Source organism: Bos grunniens, chromosome 27 (assembly GCF_055505025.1).
Source record: "Bos grunniens cultivar Pamir isolate PY7600 chromosome 27, Bosgru_T2T1.0, whole genome shotgun sequence".
NCBI classification, from domain to species: Eukaryota; Metazoa; Chordata; class Mammalia; order Artiodactyla; family Bovidae; genus Bos; species Bos grunniens.
In genome coordinates, this window is record NC_141191.1 from 28,954,667 (window position 1) to 28,975,796 (window position 21,130).

At 41.8% G+C, this 21,130-nt stretch overlaps 1 long non-coding RNA gene across 4 annotated transcripts in view; it reads left to right on the plus strand.

The window, feature by feature from the left end:
- LOC147343714 (uncharacterized) overlaps positions 1 to 21,130 on the plus strand; it is a 231,492-nt gene that overhangs the window by 21,580 nt on the left and 188,782 nt on the right. The window lies entirely within an intron of this gene.

A 21,130-nucleotide genomic window follows, 5' to 3' on the forward strand; every position in this document is an offset into this window, starting at 1 on the left:
GAGATTTCTTATGTACTCCCTACCCCTGTGCATGCTTAGCCTCCATCGTTATCAACATCCCCTGCCAGAGGGATTACATTTGTTACAATTGATGAGCCTGCCTTAACTAAGCATAACCCTCTGAAGTCCATAGGTGACTCTTGGGGCTGTGGGTTTGGATAAATGTATTACGACATGTATCCATCATTATAATATCATGCAGAGTGTTTTTACTGCACCCCATCCTCTGTGTTCCATTTATTCATTCTCCCCCACCCCCTTTTGCCCCGCCACCCCTATCCCACCCGCTGGCAACCATCTATCTTTTTACTAACTCCATAATTTTTGCCTTTTCTAGAATGTCATATGAAGAAGGCAATGGCACCCCACTCCAGTACTCTTGCCTGGAAAATCCCAAGGACGGAGGAGCCTGGTAGGCTGCAGTCCATGGGGTCACTAAGAGTCGGATACGACTGAGCGACTTCCCTTTCACATTTCACTTTCATGCATTGGAGAAGGAAATAGCAACCCACTCCAGTGTTCTTGCCTGGAGAATCCCAGGGACGGGGGAGCCTGGTGGGCTGCCGTCTCTGGGATCGCACAGAGTCGGACATGACTGAAGCGACTTAGCAGCAGCAGCAGCAGCAGCAGAATGTCATATGGTTGGAATTGTACAGAAGGTAGGCCTTTTCATATTGGCTTTATTCACTTAGTAATAAGCATTTAACTTTCCTCCATGTCTTTTCATGGCTTGATAGCTCATTTCTTTTTAGCACTGAACAATATTTCACAGTTTATCTATTTTCTCACGTAGTGGAGATCATTGGTTGCTTCCAAATTTTGACAATTATGGATAGAGCTGCTATAAACATCCATGTGTAGGTTTTTATGTGGGCATAAGTTTTCAGCTTCTTTGGGTAAATACCAAGAAGTGCAATTGCTGGATTGTATGATAAGAGTGCATTTAGTTTTGTAAGAAACTGCCAAGCCATCTTCCTCAGTGGCTGTGCTGTTTTGCGTTCCCACCAGCAATGAAGCAGTGTCTGTTGTTCTACATTCTCACTAGCTTTTGAAGTTGTCAGTGTTCCAGATTTTGACCATTCTTAATAGGGCTTCCCCGGAGAAGGCAATGGAACCCCACTCCAATACTCTTGCCTGGAAAATCCCATGGACGGAGGAGCCTGGTGGGCTGCAGTCCATGGGATCACGAAGAGTCGGATATGACTGAGTGACTTCACTTTCACTTTTCACTTTCCTGCATTGGAGAAGGAAATGGCAACCCACTCCAATGTTCTTGCCTGGAGAATCCCAGGGATGGGGGAGCCTGATGGGCTGCCGTCTATGGGGTCGCACAGAGTCGGACACGACTGAAGCGACTTAGCAGCAGCAATAGGGCTTCCCAGGTAGCGCTAGTGGTAAAGAACCCTCCTGCCAATGTAGGGGACATGAGAGAAGACGATTTGATCCCTGGGTCAGGAAGGTCCCCTGGATGAGGAAATGGCAACCTGCTCCTGTATTCTCACCTGGAAAATTCCATGGACAAATGAACCTGGTGGGCTACAGTCCATGGGGTCTCAAAGAGTCAGGTACAACTGAGCAGACACGAGGGATGTTGTGTTTCATTTCACAACAAATATTTCATTGTTGCTTTAATTTGTGTTTCCTTGTGTCATATGTTGGGAGTATCTTTTCACACGCTTATTTGCCATTTGTATATCTTATTTAGTGAGGTAGCTCTTAAGACCTTTGGTCCATTTTTCAGTCAAGTTGTTTTCTTATTGTTAAACTCCAAGGAGCCATGGCTGCGCTGGCGCAGGAGGGCCTAGAGGAGCTATCCCACGTTGAAGGTCAGGAAGGGCGGCAGTGAGGAGATACCCCTTGCCCAAGGTAAGGGGCAATGGCTGTGCTTTGCTGGAGCAGCCGTGAAGAGATACCCCATTCCCAAGGTAAGAGAAACCCAAGTAAGACGGTAGGTGTTGCAAGAGGGCATCAGAGGGCAAATACACTGAAACCATACTCACAGAAAACTAGTCAATCTGATCACACTAGGACCACAGCCTTGTCTAACTCAATGAAACTAAGCCATGCCGTGGGGCAACCCAAGATGGGCGGGTCATGGTGGAGAGATCTGACAGAATGTGGTCCACTGGAGAAGGGAATGGCAAACCACTTCAGTATTCTTGCCTTGAGAACCCCATGAACAGTATGAAAAGGCAAAATGATAGGATACTGAAAGAGAAACTCCCCAGGTCAGTAGGTGCCCAATATGCTACTGGAGATCAGTGGAGAAATAACTCCAGAAAGAATGCAGGGATGAAGCCAAAGCAAAAAGAATACCTAGCTGTGGATGTGACTGGTGATAGAAGCAAAGTCCGATGCTGTAAAGAGGTTCCTATGTAAAAGGTTGCATAGGAAAAAGGTAAAATATTGCATAGGAACCTGGAATGTCAGGTCCATGAATCAAGGCAAATTGGAAGTGGTCAAACAAGAGATGGCAAGAGTGAATGTCGACATTCTAGGAATCAGCGAACTGAAATGGACTGGAATGGGTGAATTTAACTCAGATGACCATTATATCTACTACTGTGGGCAGGAATCCCTCAGAACAAGTGGAGTAGCCATCATGGTCAACAAAAGAGTCCGAAATGCAGTACTTGGATGTAATCTCAAAAACGACAGAATGATCTCTGTTCGTTTCCAAGGCAAACCATTCAATATCACAGTAATCCAAGTCTATGCCCCAACCAGTAACGCTGAAGAAGCTGAAGTTGAACGCTTCTATGAAGGTCTATGAAGGTCTACAAGACCTTTTAGAACTAACACCCAAAAAAGATGTCCTTTTCATTATAGGTGACTGGAATGCAAAAGTAGGAAGTCAAGAAACACCTGGAGTAACAGGCAAATTTGTCCTTGGAGTACAGAATGAAGCAGGGCAATGACTAATAGAGTTTTGCCAAGAAAAGGCACTGGTCATAACAAACACCCTCTTCCAACAATACAAGAGAAGACTCTATACATGGACATCACCAGACGGTCAACACCGAAATCAGATTGATTATATTCTTTGCAGCCAAAAATGGAAAAGCTCTATACAGTTGGCAAAAACAAGACGAGGAGCTGACCGTGGCTCAGACCATGAACTCCTTATTGCCAAATTCAGACTTAAATTGAAGAAAGTAGGGGAAACCACTAGACCATTCAGGTATGACCTAAATCAAATCCCTTATGATTATACAGTGGAAGTGAGAAATAGATTTAAGGGCCTAGATCTGATAGATAGAGTGCCTGATGAACTATGGAATGAGGTTTGTGACACTGTACAGGAGACAGGGATCAAGACCATCTCCATGGAAAAGAAATGCAAAAAAGCAAAATGGCTGTCTGGGGAGGCCTTACAAATAGCTGTGAAAAGAAGAGAAGCGAAAAGCAAAGGAGAAAAGGAAAGATATAAACATCTGAATGCAGAGTTCCAAAGAATAGCAAGAAGAGATAAGAAAGCCTTCTTCAGCGATCGATGCAAAGAAATAGAGGAAAACAACAGAATGGGAAAGACTAGAGATCTCTTCAAGAAAATCAGAGATACCAAAGGAACATTTCATGCAAAGATGGACTCGATAAAGGACAGAAATGGTATGGACATAACAGAAGCAGAAGATATTAAGAAGAGATGGCAAGAATACACAGAAGAACTGTACAAAAAAGATCTTCATGACCTAGATAATCATGATGGTGTGACCACTGACCTAGAGCCAGACATCCTGGAATGTGAAGTCAAGTGGGCCTTAGAAAGCATCACTACGAACAAAGCTAGTGGAGGTGATAGAATTTCAGTTGAGCTATTCCAAATCCTGAAAGATGATGCTGTGAAAGTGCTGCACTCAATATGCCAGCAAATTTGGAAAACTCAGCAGTGGCCACAGGACTGGAAAAGGTCAGTTTTCATTCCAATCCCAAAGAAAGGCAATGCCAAAGAATGCTCAAACTACCGCACAATTGCACTCATCTCACACACTAGTAAAGTAATGCTCAAAATTCTCCAAGCCAGGCTTCAGCAATATGTGAACCATGAACTTCCAGATATTCAATCTGGTTTTAGAAAAGGCAGAGGAACCAGAGATCAAATTGCCAATATCCACTGGATCGTGGAAAAAGCAAGAGAGTTCCAGAAAAACATCTATTTCTGCTTTATTGACTACGCCAAAGCCTTTGACTGTGTGGATCACAATAAACTGTGGAAAATTCTGAAAGAGATGGGAATACCAGACCACCTGATCTGCCTCTTGAGAAATCTGTATGCAGGTCAGGAAGCAACAGTTAGAACTGGACATGGAACAACAGACTGGTTCCAAATAGGAAAAGGAGTTCGTCAAGGCTATATATTGTCACCCTGTTTATTTAACTTCTATGCAGAGTACATCATGAGAAACGCTGGACTGGAAGAAACACAAGCTGGAATTAAGATTGCCAGGAGAAATCTCAATAACCTCAGATATGCAGATGACACCACCTTCTGGCAGAAAGTGAAGAGGAACTCAAAAGCCTCTTGATGAAAGTGAAAGAGGAGAGTGAAAAAGTTGGCTTAAAGCTCAACATTCAGAAAATGAAGATCATGGCATCTTGTCCCATCACTTCATGGGAAATAGATGGGGAAACAGTGGAAACAGTGTCAGACTTTATTTTTCTGGGCTCCAAAATCACTGCAGATGGTGACTGCAGGCATGAAATTAAAAGACACTTACTCCTTGGAAGGAAAGTTATGACCAACCTAGATAGCCTATTCAAAAGCAGAGACATTACTTTGCCCACAAAGGTTTGTCTAGTCAAGGCTATGGTTTTTCCTGTGGTCATGTATGGATGTGAGAGTTGGAATGTGAAGAAGGCTGAGCACCAAAGAATTAATGCTTTTGAACTGTGGTGTTGGAGAAGACTCTTGAGAGTCCCTTGGACTGCAAGGAGATCCAACCAGTCCATTCTGAAGGAGATCAGCCCTGGGATTTCTTTGGAAGGAATGATGCTAAAGCTGAAACTCCAGTACTTTGGCCACCTTATGCGAAGAGTTGATTCATTGGAAAAGACTCTGATGCTGGGAGGGATTGGGGGCAGGAGGAGAAGGGGATGACAGAGGATGAGATGGCTGGATGGCATCACTGACTCGATGGATGTGAATCTCAGTGAACTCCGGGAGTTGGTGATGGACAGGGAGGCCTGGTGTGCTGCAATTCATGGGGTGGCAAAGAGTCGGACATGACTGAGTGACTGATCTGATCTGAAACTTTAAGAATTCCTTGTTTATTTTGGATAGCAGGGCTTTATCAGATGTGTCTTTGCAAATATTTCCTCGCGGTGTGTGGTTTGTATTCTCATTTTTGGACATTTTTTGATGTCTTCTGCAGAGCAGAAATTTTAGTGAAGTCCAGCTTATCTATTGTTTCTTCTTGGATCATGCCTCTGATGTTATCTGTAAAAAGTCATCCTCATGCTTAAGGTCATCGAAGATTTATCTTGTCTTATCTTCTAGGAGTTTTATAGTTTTGAATTTTACATTTAGGTCTCTGATCCATTTTGAGTTATTTTTTTGTGAAGGGTAAAAAGTCTGTGTCTAGATTTATTTGCTTGTGAATGTCTTTTTTTTGTCATTTATGAAAAGATAATATTCTCTATTGTGTGTGTCTTTGCCACTTTGTCAAGATCAGTTGACTATATTTATGTGCGTCCACTTCTGGGCTCTCTGCTCTGTTCCATTGATCTCTTCGTCTATTATTTTGCCAATGCCATGCTTCCTTGGTAGCTAAAAGTAAGTCTTGACATTGGGTAATATCAATCTTCCAACTTCATTCTTCTCCTTCAATATTGTGTTGACTATTCTGGGTCTTTTGCCTGTTCATGCAGACTTTAGAAGTAGTTTGTTGGTATCCACAAAACAACTTGCTGGATACTGATCGGGCTCACATTGAATCTCTAGATCAAGTTGGGAAGAACACACGTCCTAATAATGTTGAGTCTTCCTGTCCACTTGATACTTTCTTTTGAATTCCAGTCAGTCTTCCATATTGTGGTTCTGCATCTATGCATTCAACCAATTATGAATTGCAAATATTCATAAAAATTTTTTTCAAAAAGTTTCAGAAAGCAAAACTTGAATTTGAGGCATGCCAGCAACTATTTGCATAGTGTTTACATTGTATTTACAACTATTTACATAGAATTAACATTGTATTAGGTGTTATAAGTAATTGCTGGATGATTTATAGGAGGATGTATGTAGGTCATATGCAAATAAGGGACTTGAGCATTCATGGAAATTTAGTGTTTGCAGGGAGTCCTGGAACCAATCCCACCCCACCGCCATGCGTACCAAGAGAAGACTGTATCTTCTTGTCATTAGTTCTATTTTCAATTGATTAATAATTGTGTTTTTCAGGTCCAGAATTTCTATTTTATTTTTTTTAAAGTTTACAGTTTTGAAATTTTCCATCTTGCTTGTTTAAGTTAAATATATCATCCAATCCTATCGTTTGTTGTTTTCCTTAACTTTTAGACAATTCTTATCTTTTTGATACCTGATAATTTTAGATTGTAAGCTCTACATTGTTGTAGTTGTTCAGTTGGTAAGTCGTGTCCGTCTCTTTGCGACCCCTGGACTGCAGCACGCCAGGTTCCTCTGTCCTTCACTATCTCTGGAGTTTGTTCAAATTCATGTCCATTGAGTCTGTGATGCTATCTAACCATCTCATTCTCTGCCACTCCCTTCTCCTTTTGCCTTTAATCTTTCTCAGCATCAGAGTCTTTTCCAGTGAGTCTGCTCTTTGCTTCAAGTGGCCAAAGTATTGGAGCTTCAGCCTCAGCATCAGTCCTTCCAACAAATATTCAGGGTTAATTTCCTTTGACATTAGCCTTTGAATTGAAATGGAAAGGAATTGAAATGACTGGCTTGATGTCCTTGCAGTCCAAAGTACTCTCAAGAGTCTTCTCTAGCACCACAGTTCAAAAGCCTCAACTCTTAGGTGCTTAGCCTTCTTTATGGTCCAACTCTCACATTTGTACATGACTACCAAGAAAACCATAACTTTGATTAGATGGACCTTTGTCAGCAAAGTGATGTCTCAGCTTTTTAATACACTGTCTCAGTTTATCATGGCTTTCCTTCCAAGGAGCAAGCATCTTTTAATTTCATGGCTGCAGTTATAGTGTATGAAAAATTATGATGAGAAGTGGAGGATCTGGACAATGTTATTTTTCTCCAGTGATGATATACTTTTGCTTCTGGAAGGCAGTTAGGTCAGGGACTGATTACCTCAATTCAGTCAGATACTGAGATGTTTCAAAGACTAGCATCAATCTTTGTGAAGACTGGCTTCTACTGACTCTCTCAAAGGACCGCTGCTGCTGCTGCTGCCAAGTTGCTTCAGTCGTGTCTGACTCTGTGCGACCCCATAGACGACAGCCCACCAGGCTCCCCTATCCCTGGGATTCTCCAGGCAAGAACACCTCAAAGGACTGAGGGATCTTCATCTGTAGTAATGCCCTCCCCACCCCAAAACTAAATGGCCTGAATTGGGGCAGATGCTCATTTCTGAAGAAATCACTTTGATTTAGCAAGAAAACAGGGACCTCAGTCTTACAACCCAAAGGAACTGAATTCTGCCGCAACCACGTGAGCTTGAATGATGCATTAGTCTGCCAGCGCTGCCATAGCAAGATCCCACAGACACAGTGGCTCAAACCACAGAAATTTATTTCCTAATAGTTCTGAAAATCAAGCTGTTGTCAGGGTTAGTTTCTGATGAGAACTCTGTAGCTTGCAAATAGCTGCCTTCTAGCTGTGTTCTCTTACGGCTTTTCTCTGTGTACACTCAGGGTGACAGAGATTACTGTTGCCTTGTCCTCTTCTTACAAAAGGACATTAGTTCTCTTAATGGGGAGGGATAAATTGGGGGATTGAGGTTGACATATGCACACTACTATATATAAAATAGACAAGTAAGAAGGACCTACAGTATAGCACAGGGAACACAACTCAGTCGTCTGTAATGGCCTATATGGGAAGGAATCTACTAATATAGAAGAGTGGAGATATATATATGTGTGTGTGTGTGTGTGTGTGTGCACGTGTGTATAAACACATGCCTTTATATATATATATGATTTACTTTGCTGTATTCCTGACTAACACAACATTGTACATCAACTATCAGATCAGATCAGTCGCTCAGTCGTGTCCAACTCTTTGCCACCCCATGAATCGCAGCACGCCAGGCCTCCCTGGCCATCACCAACTCCCGGACTTCACTCAGACTCACGTCCATTGAGTCAGTGATGCCATCCAGCCATCTCATCCTCTGTCATCCCCTTCTCCTCCTGCTCCCAATCCCTCCCAACATCAGAATCTTTTCCAATGAATCAACTCTTCGCATGAGGTGGCCAAAGTACTGGAGTTTCAGCTTTAGCATCATTCCTTCCAAGGAAATCCCAGGGCTGATCTCCTTCAGAATGGACTGGTTGGATCTCCTTGCAGTCCAAGGGACTCTCAAGAGTCTTCTCCAACACCACAATTCAAAAGCATCAATTCTTTGGCGCTCAGCCTTCTTCACAGTCCAACTCTCACATCCATACATGACCACAGGAAAAACCATAGCCTTGACTAGACGAACCTTTGTGGGCAAAGTAATGTCTCTGCTTTTGAATATGCTATCTAGGTTGGTCATAACTTTCCTTCCAAGGAGTAAACGTCTTTTAATTTCATGGCTGCAATCACCATCTGCAGTGATTTTGGAGCCCAGAAAAATAAAATCTGACACTGTTTCCACTGTTTCCCCATCTCTTTCCCATGAAGTGGTGGGACCGGATGCCATGATCTTTGTTTTCTGAATGTTGAGCTTTAAGCCAACTTTTTCCACTCTCCTCTTTCACTTTCATCAAGAGGCTTTTGAGTTCCTCTTCACTTTCTGCCAGAAGGTGGTGTCATCTGCATATCTGAGGTTATTGAGATTTCTCCTGGCAATCTTAATTCCAGCTTGTGTTTCTTCCAGTCCAGCGTTTCTCATGATGTACTCTGCATAGAAGTTAAATAAACAGGGTGACAATATATAGCCTTGATGAACTCCTTTTCCTATTTGGAACCAGTCTGTTGTTCCATGTCCAGTTCTAACTGTTGCTTCCTGACCTGCATACAAATTTCTCAAGAGGCAGATCAGGTGGTCTGGTATTCCTGTCTCTTGAAGAATTTTCCACAGTTTATTGTGATCCACACATTCAAAGGCTTTGGCATAGTCAATAAAGCAGAAATAGATGTTTTTCTGGAACTCTCTTGCTTTTTCTATGATCCAGCGGATGTTGGCAACTTGATCTCTGGTTCTTCTGCCTTTTCTAAAACCAGCTTGAACATCAGGAAGTTCACGGTTCACATATTGCTGAAGCCTGGCTTGGAGAATTTTGAGCATTACTTTACTAGTGTGTGAGATGAGTGCAATTGTGCGGTAGTTTGAGCATTCTTTGGCATTGCCTTTCTTTGGGATTGGAATGAAAACTGACCTTTTCCAGTCCTGTGGCCACTGCTGAGTTTTCCAAATTTGCTGGCATATTGAGTGCAGCACTTTCACAGCATCATCTTTCAGGATTTGGAATAGCTCAACTGGAATTCCATCACCTCCACTAGGTTTGTTCGTAGTGATGCTTTCTAAGGCCCACTTGACTTCACATTCCAGGATGTCTGGCTCTAGGTCAGTGATCACACCATTGTGATTATCTGGGTCATGAAGATCTTTTTTGTACAGTTCTCCTGTGTATTCTTGCCATCTCTTCTTAATATCTTCTGCTCCTGTTATGTCCATACCATTTCTGTCCTTTATCGAGCTCATCTTTGCATGAAATATTCCTTTGGTATCTCTGATTTTCTTGAAGAGATCCCTAGTCTTTCCCATTCTGTTGTTTTCCTCTATTTCTTTGCATTGATCGCTGAAGAAGGCTTTCTTATTTCTTCTTGCTATTCTTTAATCAACTATAGTTCAGTTAAAAAAAAGGCCAATGATAGCCTGAAAATGTTGCACTGGCAGTTATGAGCCTAGGGGGCAGCATAAGCTAATAAAATTGTGAGTGAACAAAAAAAGGACACTAACCCTCTCAGATTAGTGCCCCACCCCTATAACCTCATTCAACCCTAATTACTTCCTAAAGGCCCTCTCCCAAAATATAGTCACATTGGGGAGTTAGGGCTCCATGAGTTTTGTGGGCACACATTTCAGTCCATAACAGAAGAAGACTCCAAACTCTAGATGAGAAACGCAGCCCAAGCTGACACTTCGATTTCAGCCCAGTGAGGCTCTGGGCAGAGAATCCAGCCTTGCCAAGCCTGGCCTTCTGGCCTCCGGAAACTGTGAGGTCACAGTTGTTTCCTTTCAAGCCACTAAGTTTCTGGCAATTTGTTACAAAGCAATAGAAAACTAAGGACACCTAGAAATTCTAGGCTAATGTCACTTTTTTTTCATGAAGAAAATCACGCCCAGTGAACTACAAAGAGTAAAGCAAGATAATGATGTTTACTCCGCCGGTGTATGTTGAGGAGAGACAAACACTCAACCATGTTAGGCTCCGTCCGGACCTCTTTCCACTCTGGTTTTTACTTCCTGACCTCCTGCCAATGCAGCCAAAGAGGTTTTATTCTTAGAATAGAACATTTTGGCCTCAAAATTCCTTCCCTCCTGCTTACCAGAACACGAGCCACTACAAAAGCAGGCTCCCTGTTCTACTTCTTTGGGAATTCCCACCATCTTGCTCCAGAGATTTAGTTCCCAGCTTCTAGAAAGTTCTTCCTTCAGTTGAGTTTAAGTGCAGAATTTACATAAATATGGTCCGTCAGCCTCCTCTGTGTGAATCGCCTGTGGTGCTGGCTAAAAATGCACGTTGTTCCCCCTCGCCCTTAGACAGTCTGCTTCAGTAGCTGATGCTGATATGCATGAAAGTCGCAGAAACACTATTACATACTTGACGCTGCAGTGTGCCCTTTCCCACTTGTTGGCTCCTCAGGAGATGCAAAACATCTGTTCATCATTCTGTGCATAATAAGCCAGAGCATAATTTTGATTACCTCATTCCCACAAGACTCCGGTGAGATGGGTTTATCTTATCACACTGGAACGTATCCAGCGTCAGGAGCCTCGTATTCTTACCTCAGCACTTTGCCTGTTTTTCCCAGGCTGCTGGCCTGTCATCTTTGCCTTTGTTCTGCTCACTCCAGCCAAACCGTGACGACCAGAGGAGGACTGTGAGGAAACACCTGCATGACCCCGAACGCTTAAGTCTCTTCAGTTGAACATTTGCAATTTCTAGAGAGACCCTGGTGGTTGGTTTTTCCATCTTATTTATTTATTTTAGCCACGCCTTGCAAACTGTGGGATCTTAGTTCCCCTCCAAGGGATCAAACATGCGCCCCCTGCATTGGAAGCGTGAGGTCTTAACCACTGGTCCACGGTGGAAGGCCCATGCTTTTTGAATGTTGTCGTTATCAGGACATTTGTATTTCTGAACAGAATATTTTTTTAAACATCATTACTTAGACAAATAAACAGGTGCCTATGACACACTGGAAAAAAAAAAAAAAAAAACAAAGCTGAGATCGTGTTAATTAAGCACAGTAAGAGATAAATAGCAAATACATGGAAAACACATGAGTTCCAGAATGGAGATAAACCCTGTTCCCCACTGGAGAATGAAGCACTAAAAATAGCACTGAAAAATGCTGAAAAAGAAATATAATGAGGCAGAAACAGTCACACTGGATTCTACTTAAAATATTTGCTATCACTTATTATAAAGCTATATATACCCTTTATATTCGCACAGTGCTGGTAAGTGAATAAATAGATAATTCAGAAAAATAACTTGATATAAAAGATTTAATGCTAAATAAAGGAAGTAAAATAAATCAATGAAAAGTACATCTTGGGGAGAAGTGAAAGGGAAGAAGAAAGAGGGGTAAGTTCCTCAACCCGTCTGTGCTCTACTGCCCCTCAGAGCCTCGGAGGTGAAGGATCCCAGGGGAAGGAGCTGACATAAATGGGAAGTTGACATCCATGGGAGCCACACAGCAAGAAGGTGCTACATGTAACTTATGGGCTGAGTCCTATGCTCGGGAACAGAGGTGGACTCAGAAATGTTCTAGGCTAGGGTCATCCCAGAGTTAATGGCAGTGATGCTTGTTGGTAATAAGGACACTCTGCTAATTTTATGTTCTTATAATCATTATAAATCCTTTAGAACGGGTCATGACTGCAGTAGGGTGGACTCCTGGAGGGAGAAGACTGGCGGGCAATGCACTGGTGGGGGTGGGTATTTAACATTGTTGATCTGTGGAAAGGATGGACCACTGAAGTGAGGGTAAAAACATGTCATTGCAAGTATCTACTTTTTATTAAAAGTCATTTATTATTTTTAGTGTACAGAATTACAGGGCCAAAACAAATCGCAATATAATTATTTAATGTATGACATAATGCAGATAAATCAAACAATATATTAAGGCCTGAAAGAGGAACAGAACATCCCTTCCCACTTCACTCTCAGTCTCTCTCTCTCAAGGTTACTGCTTAGGTTTTCTTCTGTATCGTATCAGGAAAAATCTACACATATATTAGCACGTATTCAGGCATTCACTCTGTAAGTATTTATCAAATGACTTCTCTATGGCTAACCTTGTTCTCGGAGAAGGCAATGGCACCCCACTCCAGTACTCTTGCCTGGAAAATCCCATGGATGGAGGAGGAGCCTGGTAGGCTTCAGTCCATGGGGTCGCTAAGAGTCAGACACGACTGAGCGACTTCACTTTCACTTTTCACTTTCATGCATTGGAGAAGGAAATGGCAACCCACTCCAGTGTTCTTGCCTGGAGAATCCCAGGGACGGGGGAGCCTGGTGGGCTGCCGTCTCTGGGGTCACACAGAGTCGGACATGACTGAAGCGACGCAGCAGCAGCAGCAACCTTGTCCTAGAATGGACGCTAGGAATAGAGCAGTGAACAAAATAATCACGTTGATCTTCAGTTCTAATGGGGGGAGATACACAGGAAGCACATGGCATATTAGATGGTGATAAGTGCCACAGAGAAAAACCGGGCAAGTTAAGGTGTGTGTGTGTGTGTGTGTTTATGTCTGGGCTGGGAGATGGGGAGTGTTTATTGCATAAATCGGCTTACTATTAAGAAGGCACTAGAACAGAAATTTAAGGGAAGTGACAAAATTATCCCTGGGAATATCTAAAGGGAGAGCATTCCAGACAGAGGGTTTAGCAAGTGCAAAGGCCCTGAGGCAGCATTGTGCTTGTGTGCTTAACAAACAGAGAGGCGAGGCTGGAGGGGTGTAGGCAGCGGGGAAAGTGTCAGATGTGGTAGCCAGATACATGTGGTCTGTAGGCTTTTGCTCTGAGAAAGATGGGGATCCAGAGGAAAGTTCCGAGCACAGAAGCGACATGATGTGACTGAAATGTTGGAAGGATTGTTCTGACTGTTGGGATTGTTGTCTAGAACTGATTGTTCTAGACGACATGAAGGGAATTTTTTTTTTTTTTTGTAATTTATAAAATTTCCCCCAGTTTTATTGAGATACAGTTGGAATATAATGTATAAGTGTAAGGTGTACAACATGGTGATTTGATATGTGTATGTATGGTGAAATGATTACTACAATAAGTTCGGATAACATCCGACACCTCATATAATTACACATTTCTTTCCCTTGTGCTGGGAACGTTTATGATCTACTCTCTTCATAACTTTCAGTATTGTTACCCACAGTCATCATGTTGTATATTACATCCCAAGAACTTGTTTATCTTGTAGCTGGAAATTTGGGCCTTTTAACCATCTTCACCCAATGCCCCCAAGTCTGGTAACCACCAATCTGATCTCTCTTTATATGAGCTTGGGCGTTTTTTTTTTAATTCCACATGGAAGTGAGATCATATAGTATTTTTCTCTGATTGGCTTTTTTCATTCAGCACAACGCCCTGAAAACGCCATCTGTGTTGTCACAAATGGCAGCATGTCTTTCATTTTTGTGGCTGAATAGTCTTTCATTGTGTATATCTGTCAGTGTGAGTGTGTGTGTTTATGTGTATACACAGATATGGTTTAAATTCATTTGATTATAAGACATTTAGTTGGCTTGGGCAGCTGGAAAGATGGATGGAGTTGCAATTTACTCAGATGTGCAAATTTGGAAAACTCAGCAGTGGCCACAGGACTGGAAAAGGTCAGTTTTTATTCCAGTCCCCAAGAAAGGCAATGCCAAAGAATGCTCAAACTGCCGCACAATTGCACTCATCTCACATGCTAGTAAAGTAATGCTCAAAATTCTCGAAGCCAGGCTTTAGCAATACATGAACTGTGAACTTCCAGTTGTTCAAGCTGGTTTTAGAAAAGGCAGAGGAACAAGAGACCAAATTGCCAACATCCGCTGGATCATAGAAAAAGCAAGAGAGTTCCAGAAAAACATCTATTTCTGCTTTATTGACTATGGCAAAGCCTTTGACTGTGTGGATCACAAGAAACTGGAAAATTCTTCAAGAGACGGGAATACCAGACCACCTGACCTGCCTCTTGAGGAATCTGTATGCAGGTCAGGAAGCAACAGAACTGGACATGGAACAACAGACTGGTTCCAAATGGGAAAAGGAGTACGTCAAGGCTGTATATTGTCACCCTGCTTATTTAACTTAAATGCAGAGTACATCATGAGAAACACTGGTCTGGAAGAAACACAAGCTGGAATCAAGATTGCCGGGAGAAATATCAATAACCTCAGATATGCAGATGACACCACCCTTCTGGCAGAAAGTGAAGAGGAACTCAAAAGCCTCTTGATGGAAGTGAAAGAGGAGAGTGAAAAAGTTGGCTTAAAGCTCAACATTCAGAAAACAAAGATCATGGCATCTGGTCCCATCACTTCATGGCAAATAGATGGGGAAACAGTGGAAAGAGTGTCAGACTTTAATTTTTTGGGCTCCAAAATCACTGCAGATGGTGACTGCAGCCATGAAATTAAAAGACGCTTTCTCCTTGGAAGGAAAGTTATGACCAACCTAGATAGCATATTCAAAAGCAGAGACATTACTTTGCCAACAAAGGTCCATCTAGTCAAGGCTATAGTTTTTCCAGTGGTCATGTATGGATGTGAGAGTTGGACTATGAACAAAGCTGAGCACTGAAGAATTGATGCCTTTGAACTGTGGTGTTGGAGAAGACTCTTGAGAGTCCCTTGGACTGCAAGGAGCTCCAACCAGTCCATTTTGAAGGAGATCATCCCTGGGCTTTCTTTGGAAGGAATGATGCGAAAGCTGAAACTCCAGTACTTTGGCCACCTCATGTGAAGAGTTGACTCATTGGAAAAGACTCTGATGCTGGGAGGGATTGGGGGCAGGAGGAGAAGGGGACGACAGAAGATAAGATGGCTGGATGGTATCACTGACTCGATGGACGTGAGTCTGGGTGAACTCCGGGAGTTGGTGATGGACAGGGAGGCCTGGTGTGCTGCGATTCATGGGATCTCAAAGAGTCAGACACGACTGAGCGACTGAACTGAACTGAACTGAAGATTATGAGAGGAACAAGTTGGAGGAAATGTGTTGGAACTGAAGGCTTGGTGTTGATTCAGTTAGACAGCCAAGTAGCAATGTGGAGTAGAGAGTTGTGTACACATCTTGAGGCCAGAACTTACATGTGTGAACCAGCAGCACAGAGATGGTTTTTAAAGCCATAAGCTATGTGAGAACTCCTGAGGAGTGAGTGTAGCTCCTATATTGGTACCAGGTCATGTAAATACCCAAAGGAACTTTCAGGAATTCAGGTTTGATATTTGATGGAATTAGTATACTGTCCTAAAGCAGAAAGAAATTTCAGAGAATTACAGAAAAATTGCAGGCTTCAGTGCTTTGCAGACTTCAGTGCTCTGTTAAACAGCTAAAATGGAAAAAGTGAGAATCCATGGAAGTAGTTACCATGGAGACCTGAATATTCCTGAGTATTTCTTAACATTCCAGGAATGATAAACTAACTGGACCTGAGTGTGACCTGGGAGACCTGTATGAGGGATGGGCAGGCAACCAGGGCAGACTAGCTCCCTAGGACTTTGACAGCAGCCTCTTCTCAAGGGAAGGAGTCAGCTGGCTTCTCCGAAAGCAACCGCCAAATTCTAAAACATACTTAACATTTCTGTCTAGTCTCTTCTTAATCTGAATCTAGGACATTCTCCACTGAAAGAGGTTAACAGGAGATCAAGATGGGAAGGATGAGAAAGGAATGGAGGTGGAGAGCTGACCATATGGGCTGGAAGGGAACCTCATAGGAATACAGGCAGCTGGGGAAAGAACTGCAAGAATAAGTACTTAGGGAAGAAGGGGACGGTTAAAGAGGTAAGGATAAAAGTGCTGTGAAATGATGGATGGAAGCCATTGCCTTTCTGCCCCTCTCAATTCACACTTAATCGATAGAAAAATGAGTAAAATCATAAGATTTTAGGGGATGGAAGAAGAGCTGCAATGGACAGGAGATGTCAACACATTTTTGAAAGGCTGAAAACAAGACAGGGGAAGATGGGAACCAAATGCTGTGATGAGAATGTAGATCTGTTTAGGATTTGCCAGCAACAGGTACCATGAGGATGAGCTTGGGTCAAGGGGCTAAACACAGGAATGGAGGGTTTCCTGAAGTCTCTATGTTATACAATCTAACTGCATCTCTTCCCCAACCTGAAAAGTCAGGCCTAATAAACTCCAGAGAATTTAAAATGGTGAGGGTTTGCTTTAAGGAGCGAAAGTTGTATATATATGTATACAGTTGGCCCATGAACAAAATGGGTTTGAACTTTTTGGGTCCATTAAAACACATGTTTTTTCAATAGAAAATGCTGTAGCACTGCATGACCATGGCTGGCTGAATCTGTGGATGTGGGTGCTCAGATAGAAGTACGTGGAATGGATACGGAGGGCTGACTCTAATAATAAGTTATATGTGGATTTTTGACTGCCCAGAGAGTCGGTGTCCCTAACCCTCCAGTTGTTCAATGTTCAACTGTATATATGATATCTTTTGTCTGAATTATGCATTTATCATATACTCCTCTAGATTATTTTTATTATCTGGGAGGAGGGAGTCTAGGACAGATTTCTTAATAGTATTCACAATACTGTCCAAATGGGTCAGTCATAAGTGAAGCATTGATCAACTGGACCACATTAAAATTAAGAATGTGTTCAAAAAATAATTAAGATCATGAAAGGGCAAACCTCAACTGGGACTTGTATCTGTAAAGTATATTAGATTGGCCAAAAATTTCATTGGGGGTTTCCCATAGCCTCCTACAGAAAAACTCTAATGAACTTTTTGGCCAACCCAATAATAGTGCCTACAGATTAATAAGAAAAAGGCAAAATGACTGGTAGAAAATGGAAGAAATATTCAAACCTAAAAAAGCATATCCATATGGTAAGAAACATGAAATAGAGGTAGAATTCACTAGCCATCAGGGAAATCCAAATTAAGAATCACAACGTGATACATACATATACACACATATAGAACAGCTAAATTGAGAAAAGCTGTAAAAGTCAAGTGTTGTCCAGGATGGGAAGGGAGATGGCCAACAGAATTCTCATACTCTGCTGATGGGAGTGTAAATTGGTATGACCACTTTGGAAATTATTTGAAAGTATCTACTAGTGTTGAATAGGCACATATCCTATGACCCAATGGTTGGTGTAAACCCCCAAAATGCACACATATTTTCATCAGAAGACATGAAAATAATAGTAATAAAAATAAATGATAAAAATTAAGAAAACTGGTGAGTAGATAATTCATTTTCCAGTGAATTCTCAGGTGGAATTCTAGACCCCCATTGATCCATCTCTTCCATCTCATCCCACTACATTTTCATCGCATTTTTCCTCTCTAGTTTTTTTTTTTTAATTTATTTTGACCATGCCTTGCAGCTTGCAGGATCGTACTTCCTTGACCAGGGATTGAACCGGTGCCCCTTGTATTGGAAACGTGGAGTCTTAACCACTGGACTGCCATCTTTAATTCTTTTCTCTTCTGTCATGAGGACTAGCAGGTGATTTTCCTCAGGGCACTATTTTTGTAATCACATGAGAAATGTTGCTTCATCTAGAAGATGAACAGAGAATTATGAAGCTATTTTGAGACCCGAGAGCAGGGCTGTCGGCTGTGCTCACTCATTACTTCAGTGACTCTTTTCAGTTCAGCAGTCTTACAAAGCATGCAGTACCAATTTGTGCTTCGGGAGATGTTTAAGTTTTAGAATTTCAAGAGTCTAGTGTTCTGAAGTTAAAATATCAATAAGGGTTTGTTTCCTTAGTGGTCTGTCGCTCTTAATTTATGTTGGTACTTTCTCAGTGGAATTCCAACATCATTCAGGAATAAAAGAGACATGTACTTTAGAGGAGTTTAAAGAAAGACGGAAGCCTCAGTAGAGAATGTTAACCATCATTTCTCGCAGGATCGGTTCATTTATGCTAAGTGCTGTTTCTTTGACTCACTTTTGGTAAGTGCTGTTTCTTTGAATCTGTCTTCCATCTCTACTGGGACCTAAGGATCAATAGTTCAGTGTTTTCCGTTCTTCACATTGAGGACCTAATCTCAGGCCCTGGATTAGACTTGGCTTACATGATCTCCTATATTTTGACATACTTTGTAAAGGGCTAATAAAGCCAGGCCAGACCTTGGAGAAGGCGATGGCACCCACTCCAGTACTCTTGCCTGGAAAATCCCATGGACGGAGGAGCCTGGTGGGCTGCAGTCCATGGGGTTGCTAGGAGTCGGACACAACTGAGCGACTTCACTTTCACTTTTCACTTTCATGAATTGGAGATGGAAATGGCAACCCACTCCAGTGTTCTTGCCTAAAGAATCCCAGGGACGGGGGAGCCTGGTGGGCTGCCGTCTATGGGGTCGCACAGAGTCGAACACGACTGAAGTGACTTAGAAGCAGCAGCAGCAGCAGCAAGGCCAGGCCTAAGAACAGCTGTGAAGCAAAAGATGTCTTCTGTGCCCCTAAATGTGTTATTCATGGTGCCTGACATTCTTCCTTTCTTTCTCTTCACATCTTATTTTAACAAGTATGACATATCATAAGATGCCTCTACGAGGAGAGCCATTCTGATGGTAGAATACGAAAAAGCTTATGGAAAGAGCACAGTGAACATCTGCTAATGGAACTGGTGTCAGAGGAGCCGATTCTAGATTGCTGAGTTGGTTTCTTAAGTGAGATCAAATGGATAATCTGACCTGAGCTTTCTGCTTTTTCACTTACAGATGTATTCTTATAAGAAACTCCAAAGAAGTATGTATGTGATGGTTTCTGATTCATCATGGAAGCCAGTGTCAGCAAACTTTTTCTATAAAAAGCCCAGATGATAAATATTTTAGGCTCTACATATCATACAGTCTCTGCTGCAACTACTCAGCTTTGCTGCAATAGCATGAAAAAAAAATTGTGGACTGTGAAACTGAGTTCCAATAAAACTTTATTTATAAAAACAGATGGCAGGCAGATTGGCCAATAGACTGTAGTTTGCCAGTGCCTTTACCTAAGATTACTTATCCTCTTGCATTGTTCATCTCTCCCATGTCTCTGGTTCCCTTAAAGAGAAAACAATGTTTATAAATTAAAATATGAGTGTTCCACAGTGTAAGGATGTAATGAAACATAACATTGAACTTTCAGGCCTCTTAGGAAGTTATTCTCCTGCGACTAGGTCTAAATCTTAACTTTTGAATTAAGATTATTTCTAAGGCTACATTTCAAGTATCTGCATATGGCTTCTGGAACTGAATATAGTATATTCTCAAGGAGAAGAGATGACCCCCACATTGAATTCACCATCTGGTCAAACAGAGTGGGTACCAGTTGTCTTTGAGGGTAAGATGTGAACACCTGTTTTTTTTTCTTGTGGATTGAGAATTTACCTTTGCAGGTATAAGAAGGTGTATTTGAACACAGCTATGCAGTTAAGCCTATTTTTGAAGCTTGAGCAAATACATCCTCAAGTTGGGCCATTGTATGTTGATTTATGACTCAAGAATGCTAAATTCCCATGTTGGAATCTGACCAACAGTTACATTGTTCTGTACACTGTCTGCTGCTTCCTACACAGATAATTACCAGAGGCTAATTTACAGATGCCAGCAGGAACGGAAATGGAGTGAATGGCTGCCCACAGAGATAGGAATTGGATTTTATCAAGAGTCGTGGACAAACACGGTTGTTCTCAGAAGGAAAAAAAGTCCAGAAGAGTGACTGGTTAAGAAATATGATAACAAAAAAAAAAAAAAAAGAAATATGATAACAAAATGAATTATCCAAAGGGCAGCGCAGTATTTAAAACCATTGCTTTAGAGTTAGACTAAATCTAGGTTTAAATTTTTGCTGCTCCATTTAATATTTGGAAACCTTGGCTGAGCTGCTTAACCTAAAGCCTCAATTTCTCACCTGCAATGTCAGTGTAATAGAATCTGTCTCAAAGTTGTGAGGAAAAAAGAAACATGTAGAACAGTTAACTCAGTATTTAGAACATAATAAATAATGAATGTTAGGCTTTTATTATTAATTAAATGCCTCCAGCTAAAGTGCCTCCAATCTAGTATTTAAGTTTTCTTCCACATTCAACAATCATGAGTAAACTTTTTGCCTTCTTCATTTGCTCAAGGGTGTCAGATTTCAAGAGTAATTGACTGCTTACTCTATAGAATAGAAAACTGAAATCTGTGAATATATGCCAATTGCCCAAACTTAGAGCCTGATGAAACCAGAATTCAACCCCACCCACTGGTCCTCTTATTAATATAGAATTTCTCAAATTTGAAGGTGCACTTTTTTCTTTTTTTGACGCAACTTAGTTCTCATGTGATGCTATGAAATTCAGTATCAAAGTCAAGTTTATAAAAGAAGTGACCTTAGGCAAATTCCCTTGTGGCTCAGCTGGTAAAAAATCCACCTGCAATGTGGGAGATCTGGGTTCGATCCCTGGGTTGGGAAGATCCCCTGGAGAAGGGAAGGGCTACCCACTCCAGTATTCTGGCCTGGAGAATTCCATGGACTGTATTGTCCATGGAGTCACAAAGAGTTGGACATGACTGAGTGACTTT